The sequence below is a fragment of the Danio rerio genome, chromosome 19, assembly GCF_049306965.1.
Source record: "Danio rerio strain Tuebingen ecotype United States chromosome 19, GRCz12tu, whole genome shotgun sequence".
NCBI lineage: Eukaryota > Metazoa > Chordata > Actinopteri > Cypriniformes > Danionidae > Danio > Danio rerio.
Window position 1 is genome coordinate 42467080 of NC_133194.1, and position 17494 is coordinate 42484573.

Below are 17494 nucleotides of genomic sequence, written 5' to 3' on the forward strand. Positions count from 1 at the left end.
CACACTTTTTTTCTACTGGATGTCAATTATTTAGTTTACAACATCCTTCAGAATAAGGCCCCATTTACACTTATACAGTTTAGTTTTAAAACAGTCTTTTAGAATGAAAAGGATCCACGTCCACACTGGTGTTTCACCTAGAGCAGGGCTACTCAATTGGCGGCCCCTGGGGAAATTTGTTCTGGGCATCCAAATAGTGACCAAGACATCAAAAATAAATTTAGGTCAGTTGAAAAACCGCTGCTATGGCCCCCATGACAAAACTAAATGAATAGCCCTGACCTAGAGTTTCTGAAAAGATCCCCATCCACACTATACCACTGAAAATGCACATCATGTGACCACACACACACAGGCATGTGCTGCAGCAGACGTCTGAGCTCCAGGCAGTCTGCAGGTGATTTGAGCACACCTCGGGGAGAGAAACAAACAGCGGACACTTCATCTCATCTCTCTATAGTCGTTAAATGTGATATTTTACTCGCCATGTCTGTATCTAACAACTCTTTGGTCTTTTGAATCTATTACTTGTTCTCAGGTAACGTGATATGGCTGAGCGCAAAGACAAATGTATGTAACCTCTTACACTGATTCTGCACATTTGACTGATTGCTTGTCTTTATTTCCTATATTGTATAAACTTATTGTAAGTTACACTTTTATAATGGCCATTATTGATCATTAAAACTGATATTCAGCGAAAGAGACAGGGTATGCTTTGTATTTTCAATAAAAATGAACAGAGACCATTTTGTTATAGGCTCCGTTTTGTTCTAAATAACCGTAAAGATGACGGTCAAATAGGCCTAAATATGTAGCTACACAACGCTTGAACATTTTGGTGTCTGTTAAGTTGTTAATATTAAACTGAAAATAGGCCGGTCCTTATATCATGTTTTGATTTTATAGTTAAGATAATAAAACAAAAAGTCCTCTGTAGTTTGTTTTCCATTGCAACAGTGCAAAGTCAGAATTACAAGGAAAGGATGCAAGACTGAACTTTGTGCGCTTAATGCTGAAAAAAAAAAAACAATCAGATGTTATTAGATGTCTCTGTTTTTCCCCATCCACGCTGACGTTCCATCCACACACATCACTCTGTTTTTGGGGCTCAAAAACTCTGGGGTAGTGTGGACGTAAGGTGTAACTGTAGCAAAACTTGTGCGATTATTAAAACTTAAACATAGTAATGTAAACTGGGTCAAAGAATCTTTTGTGTTCACCAGAAGAAGATTAAAAGAAACTCATAAAGCAACCACTTTAGAGTAATTTCAGTAGATGTTAATTTGTGGGTGAACTATCCCTTTAACATTTGACTATTGCTGCCGTCACATTACTCATGTATGAAAGTTTAGTTGTAGTATGGAGCCCAGTTAATGTTACATTATCAATTATCAAAGGTGTGATGTGAAGTGTGGGAAGCAGGAAGGGGGTGCAACTGAACTCTGATAAAGACTGGTGCACTCGACTCAAGTGTAAAAACAACCTACATGCCTTCTCTGTCAGTTTGCATGCATAATACACCTTGACTTTGATAATACTGCAATCTAAGAGTGAGTATTGCGCAGTATTGTAGGGGATTCAATTCTCCAAGCAACACTGCAACTGCAGACACGTCTGCCCGACCTGTAGGGAGGATCAGATAGCGAAGATTGCTTGCATCATTTCATTTCATTCTGTCATTTCTTGCTTAGGAGTCGCTGTTGATTTGGCTTGTCTGCGGAGTCATGCCGTGGGAATATCACACTTGCACTAGTTTGTAAAGCTTCTTTGGTTTTCTCTCACTTCTTTTCCCCATATGGTATTATGTTGCATATGCCTTATGTTCGCAGCCTTGCATCACAGCGCATTTAATTTCAGAATTATAATCTATATAGCTTTACAGGATTACAGAATGCTGCTGTGTGAGCCAGTTTTAAATGTATAGTTTTCAAATATGAAAATATGCTGTTAATTTATTCCCTCATGCCATACAAGGTGTATGTGAATGCTTTTTTATCTTCAGTGGAAAAATAAAGAAGATTTTTAGCTGAAACCATGGTCCTTGGTTATTCATATAATACAAGGCAACAGTTCAACAGTTTCTGTCTCTTTAGAGTAAAAAGAAACGAGCAGGAAAAACAATACCTGTGGCTCCTGACGACACATTGAGGTCTTGTGAAGTGAATTAATAAATCTGTGAAAAAAAAAAATAACATTACTTCCAGCAATATTTTCATTAAAGATGCTGTATGTACATTTTTGACTTGTCTAAAGCTTAAGAATACCATAATATGTTTGCAGATAAGAAACGTGCTAAGTGAACATTCTTGTTTATCTGAAAAACAATGCTGAAGTCAGTTATACAGCTTTGAAAATGTGCATTACGTGCCGGAATGGCTGTCTTTGTTTTGGTCCCTTTAACCCACCCACTGCCAGTTTAGCCAATTATATTTCAGCATCCCTTGGCTGTCTTGGTGGAAAAGAGTGTATTTCATTTGTTTAGTCATGGCGACTCTCAAAGCGACCAACGGTGGACAGTAGCAGCCTCTGAAATAAGACACAGATTCAGAGTTCCACATGAGGTGGTTATTAATTAGCAAATAATATTAATATTACGAACATAAACGTTAGATGAGCAGGTTACATTTTAACCCTGTGTGCTAACAACACGCTACGTGACTAGATTTGCAGTGATGAGCACTGTTTGCACCAGACAAAACATGACAGAAATTTTAATACAGCCATTCAGAAGCACAGAAAAGTGCAGTCAACACGCTCTAACGGAATAGTAAGCTTTGCAGTCTAATTTAAACTCACTTAAAATGTATTAAATGTACATGGTGAATCACTGATATGTGTTGGCTTACACAGTCACAGTTCTATTTCAATGGGTTTGTTTTATTTTTAATATCTGAGGTGAACTATCTGCTGCTGCTTTCAGTAGTATGGCAATAAATGGCATTCAAGCTCACAGTATTAGCATTTAACACTGAATAAAGCACATGAGGTGTACCTGAGGTGATCATTGGCAATTTTCTGTTGTTCAGCTGCGAGAAATAGAAGCCGTTTCTAAACAAATATAAATTTCAGGTGTTGGTTAGGACAAAAACTTCTTCTTTTAATTTAGAAAATGTTTCTTCTATCACGTGCCTTTTTGCTTTTTATTTAGAGCACAACTTAAATCAGTCTTTTTTTTGGTGTCGTCAATCTGGCAACCAGGGGAAGGAAGAAAGGAAAGAAAGAAAGAAAAGCAAAGCTATTTTTGCAGTGCAGCAATACATGACAACAGATGGAAAAATTAATGATAAAAAATGGCGAGTGAATAAAAACTTTAGTCTTTAGTCTTGCAAAGTAACTCCACCACCGCTGCTTTACTTCTGTTATTTATCTCTTTGCTAATGGCTTTAAAATATTCTGGGACCAGGAGTCTTTTTTTTAGGCGACCATTCACCCTTAATGTTTCCACAATAGCGCTGTATGACAGATGTGACAAGTCAGTGTATCTCTTATTTCTTTTTTTTTTCCGTTTTAATTCAACATATTCACACACTTGCTCATCATGTCATCAACTACCTGATATTCCAATTCACATAAACGTGTAAGTGATCGTGATCTATAACGTGAGATAGACGTTGCCATGTTTACATGCAATTGTCTGATGAACTCAGAGAAGAGTAGATTCAACTTTATAGTTACTTTCACTATGTAATGTGTATCTGATATGAGTAAAACACATCGGCAAACTATATTTGAATAGATTGTTAGACTTCCTTGTGGGTTTCACAAACACAATGCTTTGTTTTACTAGTTTTTGTGTGTATTTGCATGTCTAAAATCTAAAATAAGCATTAGGCGGTTAAAACGCTGCATAATTGTGATTAATGTGCAGGTCTTTCTCTGGCTCAGTGCCACCCAACGCACCAAAGCTCAGATTTTTTTCAGTCGCTACTCTAAAGGTAAACGAGCTAACGCTAACTTGTCATGCTTGTTACGCTGGATAACGAGTAAAAACATCAGCACCAGGGACTTTACGGTCCTCATTTCAAAATGGAACAAACGTAGGATTCTGTAGTGATTTACCCTGAATGCCCTTCCTCCTCATCCATCTTTTGAGGTGCTGAACAAATGTTTTTTTTTTTTTTTTTTTTTAAATAATCAAACGTCTCTGAGTCGCGCAACAATGAATCGTTAATAAAATTTGTAGCCAACACTTTTAGTAAGATTGTTATCGTTTTAATCAATTTGTTGTTGCAGCCCTAGTATACAGTGAAAAGAATCGCATATATTCACATGTCAGTGGTGACGGGTATGACTTCAAGTCACCATACAAGTATTTATTAATGCATTTGTTTCGTTGAATGCACCCGGAAACACTTCCGAATCTCACTGCCCTTCACGTATTACTCTAATATGAGCAAATCATAGTGAGAAGAATGACATGAAAACAGTTTCGATAAGGATCTGACATGCCGCAGAATTCTGCGTAACAGGATTAGTCTATTCAATAGTAAGCATGCTGAATGTTGAACCAACACAAATCTTGATTGAGTGCCTGTGGTGCACATCAAGCCACATATTCTTGCAGTGAGATTTGAATAATGGTTGTGATTGTGAAAGTGATTGTAATACAACAGAATGCAATATAAGCTCTGCAGCGTCTTGGCTGGAGGCACGAGTTCAAACCGGCTTGATGTTTTGATAATATCACACAGATGATTCATGTTTCATTTTACATCCATCCAAACAATGAAATCTAGGATTTGGCTGATCGCATGAGCCATGTTGTTCAAAAAAGAAAATCATACCCAGATTCATGAAGCTGAAAAATACAGATAGCTAAATCCAGAATGGACTGTTATCAGCAAACTATTTCTCTATATTGGCATTCTTGCTTTATAGACGTACTGGAAAAGAATGAATTGCAAAATTTTTTTGCTGTAAACATTTTCTCTCTACCTCATGGTCTCAAGTGGTAAATTAATTTAAGAGCCGGCACATTTTACTGTCTATCTGCATTTTAGGGTTTAATGTTTTACCACTTAATGTCAAGACATTCAATAAATGATTTCTGATAGGATGTGGAAAACTTTAGACTGGCCTAGTGGGTCTCTATTGAGAGAGATGTACTGATTTAGATTCAAGGCTAATGCGTTTGCAGGCATCTTCCAGCATTGAATTATTTTCATAATTTTTTACTGTCATAAGACACGATGTGATTGAATAACTTTAGAAATTCATCTCATTACTTATAGGGTATTTGCAGGTCAAATGTGGGCTTTGAAAACAAGCATCAATGCAATAAAAAAATCTAATGTTTTATTTATTTTTCTTTTTTTTTATTTGTGTTTGTTTGTTTGTTTGTGTTAATATTTGATAACAGAATGTGTCCCATTTTATTTTTTTAAACACCTAATTAAAAACAAGCATCAATGCAATAATAAAATCAAATGTTGTTTTTATTTATTTTGTTTGTTTTTGTTTTGTTTGATTTTACTTTTTTAAATATAAATTCCCCCGTTTAATTTTATAAACAAACAATTAGTTAAAACAAGCATTAATGCAATAATCAATCAAATGTTTTTTTTTTTACATTTTGTTTATTTGTTTGTTTGTTTGTTTGTTTGTTTTATTTAAAAAAATATGCTTCATTTAATTTTCTAAATAAACACTTATTTAAAACAAGCATCGGTGCAAGAACAAATCAAATGTTTTGTAATTTTTTTTTGTTTGTTTTATTTTTACAAAAGAGTGCCATTGAATTTATATATATAATTTTAGCAGACATTTAGAGTAAGAATAATTTGACTATTTACAATACAGCACCAAAATAGGATTTGGTATGATTCAGAATGACCAGTATGGGTGTTTTCCAGAACTGGGTTGCAGCTGGAAGGGTATCTGCTGTTTAAAAAAAAACTGGAAAAGTGCTGGAGAAGTTATGATCATTATATTTTGGTGAAAAAAAAGCATAATCTAGAGGCATTTGCCTTTTTATATAAGCTACTTCTGATACCAAATGATCAATTATGAGTTATTATTATAGATAGAAATTATTACTTTTTCGTAAAACATGGAGATGCGACGAGTTCTGTCAGGTAGTGTAGATCCAAAACGTAGATTAAAAATGCTTTAATTTGTACAGTATGCAAATCTATTGTTTCATACTGTTCTCCTTTAGAAGGTAATCCGAAAAAACACCTTCCCTAAATATCAATCTTGAAATGCTCATGCATACTTTATAACCAGCCTAAGCCATGCTGAAAACCACCAAGTTTGTCACTAATCAGCTTGAAAGAACAAAACTGCAACCTTCACCATGTTTAAAACCAAGAAGAAGAAAATCTACAGAGGCTTTTAGTGTCTGAAGCTGCTTTACGGAAGGACAACAAACCGAGTGGAGTGGCAGAAGGATGGAGGGATGAGGGCTTCTTTTGGAGAGCTAGCGTGGGTTTCCCATGGAGTCCTGATTCAGCTCGGATGAGAGCCGAAGCTGATTAGGCCTGTGCTTTTGTAAGGAGGATGAGACTCACTGGTAAATCCCTCTTTCCATTTCTGTCCAAGAGGAGGGAGACAAACAGCTGGAGCCGTGAAACAACACATGCAGATACTAAATAGGGGAGAAATCTCTTTACTGGCTTTTCCCTCAAATACAGTGAAGATCAAAATAAGTTATAAGCACTTCATTTTTAAAGGAATTTTACTTGTGAATAAGACCTGGTGACATAATAAACACAATCACTATATATCATCTCATATCCTATAAATATCTATAAAACACTATAGTACTTTTCTGTAATTGCAATAATTTAATATATATTATGGAAAGGGCCTTTTTTTTAAATATTTAATTTAAATTACATGTAGCAGGCTCATTCTGATTACGTACCCCTATATACATTTCTATATATATATTTAATGCAATTTTTTGATACCCCACGGCGAATAGAAGAAAAATCCTTCTCTGAAAATTTCTCTGTAACTTAGATGCACTCAGTAGGTAGCATCAGAAAGCCGTTTGAGTATAACATTAGACTATGCTGTCACAAAATGCGGCAAAAATTCTACACAATGGCAATGGTTAGATTGCAATGTTTACACTAGGAGAGCAGAATTTACAGCGGATCTTTCAGTCCATAATATTGTAGAGATATTAACGTACTGTAAGCTTAGTAATCATTTTGACTAAGGTATGTCTTTAAACACTGAAAGAGAACTGCTGGCAATTCAAACTAACTTTGACTCTGAATAAACAAACAAAGACCACTGATCGCTTACCAAATCTGTAGAGACAGGAGAATCAACACCAATTGGAATCGTGTCTTTTTTAAAAGGAGACGAGCAGCAATTCAAATTTTTTTTTTGTTCTTTTGTATGTGATCCCAATTTGTGTACCTCTTGCATATTCTAATAAAAAATGTAACAAAGTTAAGACAACAAATAATTTCATGTTGATTTTAAGTTAATTGGGTCTCAACATTTTTTTAGTCAGTTTGATTGTAAATTGAGGTGATTAAAGTTTATTTGATTCAACAAAAAAATGAAGGCAGCAAGAATAATATCAAATCATGAAGTCTGCACATTTGCAGCATGGTGGATAATCTTAATGATTATTTGAGCGACTTTGAGTCTTGGATAAACACTGTGTTATGGACAAGTTAAGCTCCACAGACAAGCAAAAGCAAACAGTTTTTGGATCAATGACTGCAAAGTGTTGATTTTTCCCAGGAATTAATCATTCAGGGCCTCTCTGTTGGAGGCCCAAAAAACACACGGCCATCCGCATATTGTCCTCCACTGTGGAGCGGAGCCCAATACACTGCATAAGCATGCCCTGACAGCCTGGTTACGCTCTCCACCTGGGTGATTAGGCAACCAGTCTAGCTTTGCGGAATCAATTTCAACACCAGAGAGCTTTCAGAAGGAAAAGGGGAAGAAAAGAAAAAAACTTTACTGGACCGGAGCCCTCCAGAACACACCTGCCCTATGCAATCAGACGCTAATGCCTTGAGGAGCGCCATTGATCGGGCCTGAATGCTTGGATTAACAGGATCAAACAGCGTCGGTTCTGAGGGAGCAGTGATTTAGGAGCCTTATCCTGATCTGCTAGTCATGTGATCTCTTGATTCTGACTTGGCTGGCTTGATGAAGGTTATTTATGCATACAGAACTGGACCGTCTCATGCTTATTAAGACCCCAGGGTGGAAGCTATAGAAGGAGCACATGTTCCAGTCCTTTGCAACTCCCGGCTGGGAAAAGAATTGGGCCGGTCAGGAAGGAATAGAGGGCGCGTTTTGAGAGAATGTGGCAAGACTTGCCGCTGCAAATTATGTGTCGGTGGTTGCAGGCTGGTGCAAAGAGGAAAAGGAATAGAGTAAAAAGAGCAAGAGAAGAAAGGAAAAGGGGAAAAAAAACATGAAAATAAACAAATAAATGTTGCGTTGATGGCTGAAAGGAAAGGAAAAAATAATACAAGAAATCAATAGGAAAATATAGTAGTAGAAATATATAGTACATTACACGGAAAGATGTACTGAAAAACACAGAAGTTGGTTTCAGTATTTCAGAAACTGCTGATTAACTGGGATTTTCACGCACAACCATCTCTATTGTTTACAGAGAATGGTCCAAAAAAAAAAAAATATCCAGTGAGCGGCAGTTCTGTCGGCGCAAATGTCTTGCTGATGCCAGTGGTTCCAGCTGATAGAAAGACAGCAGTAACTCAAATAACCACTCAATACAACCAAAGTATGCATTTACATTTACATTTACATTTAGTCATTTAGCAGACGCTTTTATCCAAAGCGACTTACAAATGAGGACAAGGAAGCAATTTACACAACTAAGAGCAACAATGAATAAGTGCTATAGGCAAGTTTCAGGTCTGTAAAGTCTAAGAGGGGAAGTATTAGTAGTATTAGTATTTTTATTTATTTTTTTATTTTTTTTTTTTTTTTTTTTTTGAGTACAGTTAGTGTGATATTCAGAGAGGCAATTGCAGATTAGGAAGTGTAGTGGAGACTAAATAGTTGGGTTTTTAGTAGTTTCTTGAAAATAGCGAGTGACTCTGCTGTTCTGATGCAGTTAGGGAGTTCATTCCACCAACTGGGCAGATTGAGCATGAGCGTGAGTGTTCGCGAAAGTGATTTCTTCCCTCTTTGGGATGGAACCACGAGGCGACGTTCATTCACAGAACGCAAGTTTCTGGAGGGCACATAGATCTGCAGAAGTGAGAGCAGATAAGGAGCAAGGCCAGAAGTCACTTTGTAGGCAAACATCAGAGCTTTGAATTTGATGCGAGCAGCAACTGGCAGCCAGTGCAAACGGACTAGCAGCGGAGTGACATGTGCTCGTTTAGGTTGATTGAAGACCACTTGTGCTGCTGCATTCTGGAGCAGTTGAAGAGGCTTGATAGAGCTAGCTGGAAGCCCAGCTAGTAGAGAGTTGCAGTAATCCAGTTTGGAGAGAACAAGAGCTTGAACAAGGAGTTGAGCTGCATGTTCAGATAAGAAGGGTCGGATCTTTCTGATGTTATAGAGTGCGAATCTGCATGATCGAGCAGTTCTAGAAATGTGGTCAGAGAAGTTTAGTTGGTCATCAATCGTTGAGTTGAAAGAACTCAACTGATAAAAGACAACGTCCGCCATTCTCTAATTCTCGTACTGCTCTCCTGACAAAAATGCTTGCTGCACTCATACAGCTTTGCTGTATCGGCCCTGACAGAATCACAGGGAAAAACATGCAACAAACCCTGTGGATCATGGAAACAAACACATACGACCCTTCATGAATGGTTAAATACTGTGTGCCGTGGGTCTGTGGAAGCGGTCTCACCCAGTCATCAACATAGGGTCTCACAGCTTGGCACTGGCAGGTCTGTCTTGCCTTTGGAAAGCATGTGGAGTCATGAATAATTAAGAAGCAGGATTCTCTCATAGGATAAGAAAACTCGGCTATGAATAATAATGAGAAATGGACGCATCATCACTCTACTTGCAGTTTTGCGCTGCATCACCAATTTTGATCCCGCCCCAAAAATCATTTTAAACTAGGAAGGTGAAATTAGCTGACAAAAGCTCAAAATTATCCAGTTTACCCCTCAATTAAAGCTGACAGGTACTAACATTGTCTTAACTGATGCTCAACACACACAAATCAATTAAAATCTTAAAAAAAGTACTCTAGGGTTTCTTGAACCTTTAAAGAAAATCTATGCTGAATAAAAAGTATATGTATACAATTATGTTTGGCTTTTGACATGTTTAACATATGTGGCTAAAAATAGTTTCATTTTTTCAGTGTAGAATAAACAGAATGCATTGATACTAATACTGCTACTACTACTATAACAATAGTAATAATAATAATAATAATAACCATCAGAAGCATGTCTTCGCAGTCACAATAACTGTCAGTGTCCCGTAGTTTTTGTTGAAATCTTAACAGCCCCCTGCAGACACCCTCTCAGCTCTTGCGGGTCAGTCTTTGTCTCTCCAGCCCCTATAATTGGCAGATCCATCATGTAATCCTATCACAAGTAAGAAAAAAATGGCAGATTCCAGCACTGCACACACTCAAGTCCGGCTTTACCGGAGTATCTGCAGGGGCTTATGGTATGGATATAATAAAATCATTCGACGATGCTCTGCCAAAAAACCCCACAGATTTGAGTGGCAGCATATGTCAGACGCAACACAGAGCGAATCTGTCTGAGAGAGTGAAGCTTTCATAGAGTAACACATATCATGTCTTCTGCTCAGAGGCATGAAGGCCTGGCGCTTCCTGCTGCGAGATTGAATGAATCATGTCGCCTCATGAAATATTAAAGCTGTACATCCAGCAATATAGAGGATTCAAAACCCATCAGCCTACGGTAACTGAAACATTTTCTGTTGTTGTTGTTGACAAATATTAGCAGAATAAGGAAGCATGTTTAAAAAAAAGAGACAGTGGGGTATTTATTTAACATGATGCGTTGCAATATTCAGAAATCTGCGATGAAAAGTTGATGCAGGATGTGAAGGTCAGATCGCCATTCTGAATAATGTTATATAAAAGTGTAAAAACAGTATCAAATCCCACCAGAGCGTGTTTCATACTGAAAAGATTCATCCAAAATTTATTTCCCTACAAATCTGAACAGTAAAGCTACGGGAAGCATAAATCCATCCCAATACAAAGACATTCATTCATTTTCCTTCATCTCAGTCCCTTATCTATAAGGGGCCACCACGATGGAATGAACCGCCAACTAGTCCAACATATGTTTTACACAGCGGATGACATCCATACACTCTTGCATTTTCACACGCATTTATGCACTTCAGCCGATTTAGTTCATCCAATTCATCTGTAGCACATGTCTTTGGGTTGTGGGGGAAAACGGCGCACCAGGAGGATAGCCACGTGAACATGGGGAGAACATGCAAACTCTACACAGAAATGCCAACTGACCCAGCCGAGGCTCGAACAAGCAACCATAGAGATTTATAAAGGAAAAAAACAAAGGAGAGGTGTAATATATAACTACAGCAGATATGTATTCCCACGCAACAGTCATATATAAAACCTATAAAACTGCCTTCATTATTAAGTCATTACGATTTAAATCCCATGTCAACTTATTAAAATTCAATTGTGGGCGGGCTGCTGTTACGGAAAATGTGAGCAAATATATTTACAGCTAGATGGTACAAATTTAATTTACTGAAAAACATAATGATATTAGTAAATTCAGGGTTATATAATAAAAACTATGTTGTACATACATACTAGGGGATGCCCTTTAGTCTTCAGAACTGCATCAATCCTTAATGCCATAGATTCAATGATATGATCAATATATGATCCTCAGATATTTTGGTTCATATTGACATGATAGCATCATGCAGTTTCTGTAGATTTGTCGGCTGCACATCCATGGTGTGAATCTGCCGTTCCACCACATCCCAAGGTGCTCTATTGTATTGAGAACTGGTGACTGTGGAGGTCATTTGAGTGCAGTAAACTCAAACTGTGGTCATAAGGGATGGACATTGTCAGCAGCTCAGGTAGGCTGTGGTGTTGACTCAATGATCAATTAGTACTAATGAGACCAAAGTGTGCCAAGAAAATATCCCCCACACCATTACACCACCAGCAGCAGCCTGAACTGTTTATACAAGGCAAGATGGATCCATGCTTTCATGTTGTTGACGCCAATTTTGACCTTTGAACTGCAGCAGATCATCTAGACCATGTCAACTTGCCTAAATACATTGAGTTGCTGCTATGTGATTGGCTTATTAATAATTTGCATTTATGAGCAGTTGGATGTACCTAATAAAGTGGCCGGTGAATAATCACTGCAGATAGTTCAGCCTAAGCAAATCATTATTTTCTAGCTACTCATTGTAAATGAAATGAATCAAATTACTGAAATTACTAAATCCACCTGTCATCTTGAATTAATAATTAAATAAATAAATTAATTGCAATCTGTATAAAAAAGATTATGAAAATGCCTGTTCTCCTCGAAATAAAGACGAATGATTCAAAATTATAGCACAAGTTAAGGAAATGGAAAAAATGACACGTGCACTTTGATAACTGATAACTGATAACTTGTCATCTTGAAAAAAAATATACATAAATAATAAAAAATAAAAATAAGTAATCTGCAATCCCTATAAGGAAGGATTAATGCATCACTAAAACAACACAAAAGCTGTTCTTGTCTCTCCAATTAACAAATTCAGCAGTTTTTTTAGGTGCCCATTCTCTATTTGTCCCCTTGCATCCTATTCCATATTTCTTTTCCTCAGGGCTCTTCTTCCTCCCTCCCCATTTTTACTCGCTCTCTCTCTCTCTCCTTCTCTTTTTTTTCTCTGATAAATTCAGCAGCACATGGAGCCAAGCTCATTTTCAGATGCTGTTTGTGTTTGAGCACATGAGCTGACAGTCCTGATAAGGAGAGGAGACGAGGGCCTTCAAGCCGGGCCTCTTTGGACACTCAGCGTTAGACCTCCGGGGATCATCTGCATGTCGCCGCTAAAGCCGCTCTCGAGGTTTATCGCTCTGTTTACTCTAATCAGTCAGCTCAGCAGCCATTACGAGAAGCACTCCACACACATCTCCAGTGCTTTGAGTGGAGGTGAAAGGTTTAATTAAAGCATGTGTGTCACTTCTATCAGCGCTGGGGCACATTCGGCTTTCCCATCCTTTTTAGTGTCTCTTTCGCCTTCTTTTTTCAATCGGTCTCCCGCTTTTTTCTGTCTCCGGCTTTTATGTTCACAGGCTGACTGACTCTCTCTTTATTGCGACTTTGGAGAAATTACACCTGCTTTGAGGTTTGAAATGCAGATGTGTGGGTGTGATGGAAATGTTGATGGTGTGAAATTGTTTTAGTGGGGAAAAGTGATTTGGACTAAAACAGAGGGAGGGACTGACAGGAAGCCGAGCTGAGATTTTCTGAAAGGCCGATGTGTTTTGGTAAAAAAAATAAATAAATATATATAAAAATATGTATATATAAAAAAATTATATATATATATATATATATATATATATATATATATATATATATATATATATATATATATATATATATATATATATATTTTTTTTTTTTTTTTTTTTTTTTTATAATATATATATATAATATATATTTTTTATAAGAATTTATGATGCAATAATTATGTCTTTATTTCTTTAAAACCTTTTTTAACACATTTTAATAGGTTTTAATTTTTTTTTTTATTCTTTGCAGTTTTTATTACTTGAATTTTATGTTTTTTTTTATTCTTGTTAATGTAAAGCACTTTGAATTACAATTGTGTATGAAATATGCAACATACTGTGGGCTTATTCTAAAAACGTAGCCCTATATAGATTTCTGGAGATCTCAAAATATGTAGCCAGAAGTACGTATGGCTGGATTTCGTCTTTAAAGTGAACTCTAGGGGGTGATATGATGCCATTCCTTTTCACGCTTAACTCCAATTGAACAGCCTTTCCACTGTTGACAGTTTGTTCAGTTAGCTCGCAATGCACGTCAGCATACTTGAGACACAGAAAGGAGTTGAACACAATGGGTTCGAAGAACGGTTCCAGAAAGCGGGTAAGACAAAAACAGAAGCCAAAAAGTTAACATGGTGAGAATGTGGTAAAATCTGAAAATGTGGTAAAAATCAGGCGAGGGCTTTTCTTTTTCTGCATTGCTACTGTCGGTTGGGTTTAGGAAAGTAGATAGGCACTGATGAATCAGTGCTTTTGAAAACACTATTGGTTGGGTTTAGGGAAGGAGGAGGGTGGGTCAGTGGATCGGTCAGTTAGTCAGTTGACAGTGGCCTCTGGTGGATTTTCGTGAGAACAGCAGGTGCGAATGGCACGCGAGAAAAATTTGAAATCTTAAATAGTGTACACAGTGGCCTCTGGTGGATTCACGAAAACAAACTGCAGAAAAAGTACCTTCTGGGATGTATTTGGTGCTCTAAGGAAATGTAAATAGCGGTACTTTTTCAATGTGCTATATAAATAAACTTGCTTTGTAATATAAAATGTCATATATATCACCATTAGTATTAAATGTTTTTAAAACCAAACTATTAATAATAGCTTTTTTGTATCTGAAATAAAATGCAACACAAATATGAAATGGTAAAATTTATTTGTAAAAAGTAAGAAATCTTGTATCGATAACTAACTGAAATAAATCCTACAATACAAAATTAAGAATAAAACTAAAAGCAAAAATAAAAAAGTACAATTACCAAAATTTACAACAAAATGTCAATTCAAAATATTAATAACCTCTATAATTGTATATAAATAATACTAAAATAACACCTAATATGGTTCCCTGGAATTTAAGGGACATTCATTCATTTTCCTTTGAATTAGTCCCTTTATTTATTAGGGGTCACCACAGTGGAATATACCGCCAACTTATCCAGCATATGTTTTACACAGTGGATGCTCTCTAGCTGCAACCCAGTACTGGGAAAGATTAAATATTAACAAAGTTATTAAAGTTGACAAAAAGTAAATTACTAAAATATAAAATATTATTAGTGTGTAAGTGCGTAGCATAGTATGTAATTTTTTTGGTCACACTAACATGAACTAATTATGAACAATACTTGTACAGCATTAATAATCTAACAGTATATTGTTTTGTTTTCTGGAGTGTGTTGTTGTATTTTGTCTGGAACCAGCACCTAAGCTTTTCACTCATCATAGCACACGTGCTGCTGATGATGTGACAGTGAAAGTGATTTGAATAATCATAGTTCAACATTTACTAATGCATTATTAACTTCAAAAGTCATGCCTTTTAACAGTAGTTAATGCACCATGAATTAACAGGAACTAACAATAATTTTTCATACCTCATGCTCTTATTATAGACAAATAAATCTGCATAAAAAGCACTGCCACAGTGCACAGCAAAAAATATATATATAATAACTTTATAAACATCTTTAAAAAACATGAATACCCGATGTCTTGCATTACCCTCTATCATTCTCCCCTACCTACTGTAGGAAGACCTTGATTAGCTTCTTCAGGTGTGTTTGATTAGGGTTGAAGATTAAATCTGCAGGACAAAGGCCCACCATGACCAAAAATCTTAATTGCATAATACATCAAAACCTTGTTTTACAGAGAATAACTCTTGATTTATTATTATTCTTTTTATTATTTAGCCACTCTGGTAATCATTTGTTCCCTCATTTTCAGCAAGGTTTTTGTTTATAGCAAGAAAAAAAATCAGTGTCAGAATTAAACTAAACAAGACAAACCTACAGATTAAGAACATTCTGTTCCACTGAGTGTGAAACTTCTCAATCAGATATGATTTTTAAACCCAAAAACAGGTGGAAAGTAAGCACATAAACTAAGTGCTTTTCTCCTCCATCTGTCTCTACATTTGGGACGAGAAGGAAGTAAGAGAAACAATTAAGTCTGTATTACTGCAGCCGTACAGGCTTAGTAAATGGCAAAGCTGTTAGCAAAAATCAATAAAATGCCACACCAACAAACAAAGCACTTCAAGATATGGAGTGCTTTCATCTGAAATGCTTATGAGAGCACGGGGAAAGTCACCATGGACTAAATTATCCGTTATTACTCCAATACTCTTTACTCAGCTGTCATATTTTGTTATTCTCTTCACTTTAACAAACTTGACAAAGCTAAAATATCTCCCCTCAGGACAGAATCTGACACATTATAGTATTATGTGATGCCGTAGTGAAGCCAAATTTATCATATACTGCATGGCCATAAAAAAATACTTTTTATTGATCTCTTTAATGTCTTGTAATGTGTTTGGCAAAGACTCTTGAAAGGAACACTCCACCTTTTTTAGAAAATAGGCTTATTTTACAACTCACACAGAATTAAACAGTTAGCATCATTGTAGCCACGGTACTGCAGCAATGTTTCTTGATTGTTACGCCAGAATGAGAGTATAGTTCCTAGCCATATCGATCTGGAAAATAGTAACTTTTCATTTTCTTAGGAACCATTCACACTGTCAGGTCTTGATGCCCAATGTCTGACCATTTTGCCTGTCCGTTTACACGTTCTTTTAATTGTGACCCATATCCGATTGATGTGTTTATACTTGCCACACAATGTACGACATCATGCATGCGTAAAGGCGGGTTCTAGCATCTGTGTCACACTAGCCATGATGAAAGAAATTGTCTTGCTTTTAGCTCTGTGAAATATGCGAAATTCGCCCAACTTTAAAATTATTTGGAGGAAGAGGAGGAGGGAAAGGGCCATCATCTCAGTTTGCGCCTATAGTTTATATTTATAGTATTCTCCACTGACTCATCTCCCCACAGTGCTAGAAGGCAGGTAACTTCTGGCGTTGACCGCTGACCACTTTTATTCTCCATGCTTCCTCTGTTGTTGTTGTTTACCGTATCACCGTCTCCACAGACACCCTTACTTCTTCGTCGTTAAATAGCAGAGAAGTACATTGTCACAAGTTTAATGACAAACAAAATATCTAATTTATATTTGATTTATTTCCACATATGAAGGAGGCCTTAGTACATCATGTAACTACAAAAGTCTCAAAAGTTTTTAATAGGATTAATAGATTCAGGCTTTAGGGTTAAATTGATTTTTTTTAGCGAGATGCTAATGGTCTAATCTCATTCAATGATCTAAGTCAAGCTAAATGTACTCTGGCCAGACACAGAGATTGGCTAAATTAATTTAATTTTTTCTATAACATTTTCTTTCGCTTATGCAGGTCAAGGCCATGGGGGCAGCAGTGTCAAGAGAGAACCCCAGACTTCCCTCTCGCCAGACACTTTTTCTAGCTCCTCCAGGGAGATCCCAAGACGTTACCAGGACAGTCAAGAGACATTACCTCCAGTTGGCCAGGATCTTTACCGAGGTCTCCTTCCGGTGGGACATGCCTAGAACACCTGCCTAGGTAGGCGCCTGAGCCACCTCAGCTGACTTTTCTCGATGTGGAGGAGCAGTGGTTCTACTCTGAGGTCCTCCCGGGTG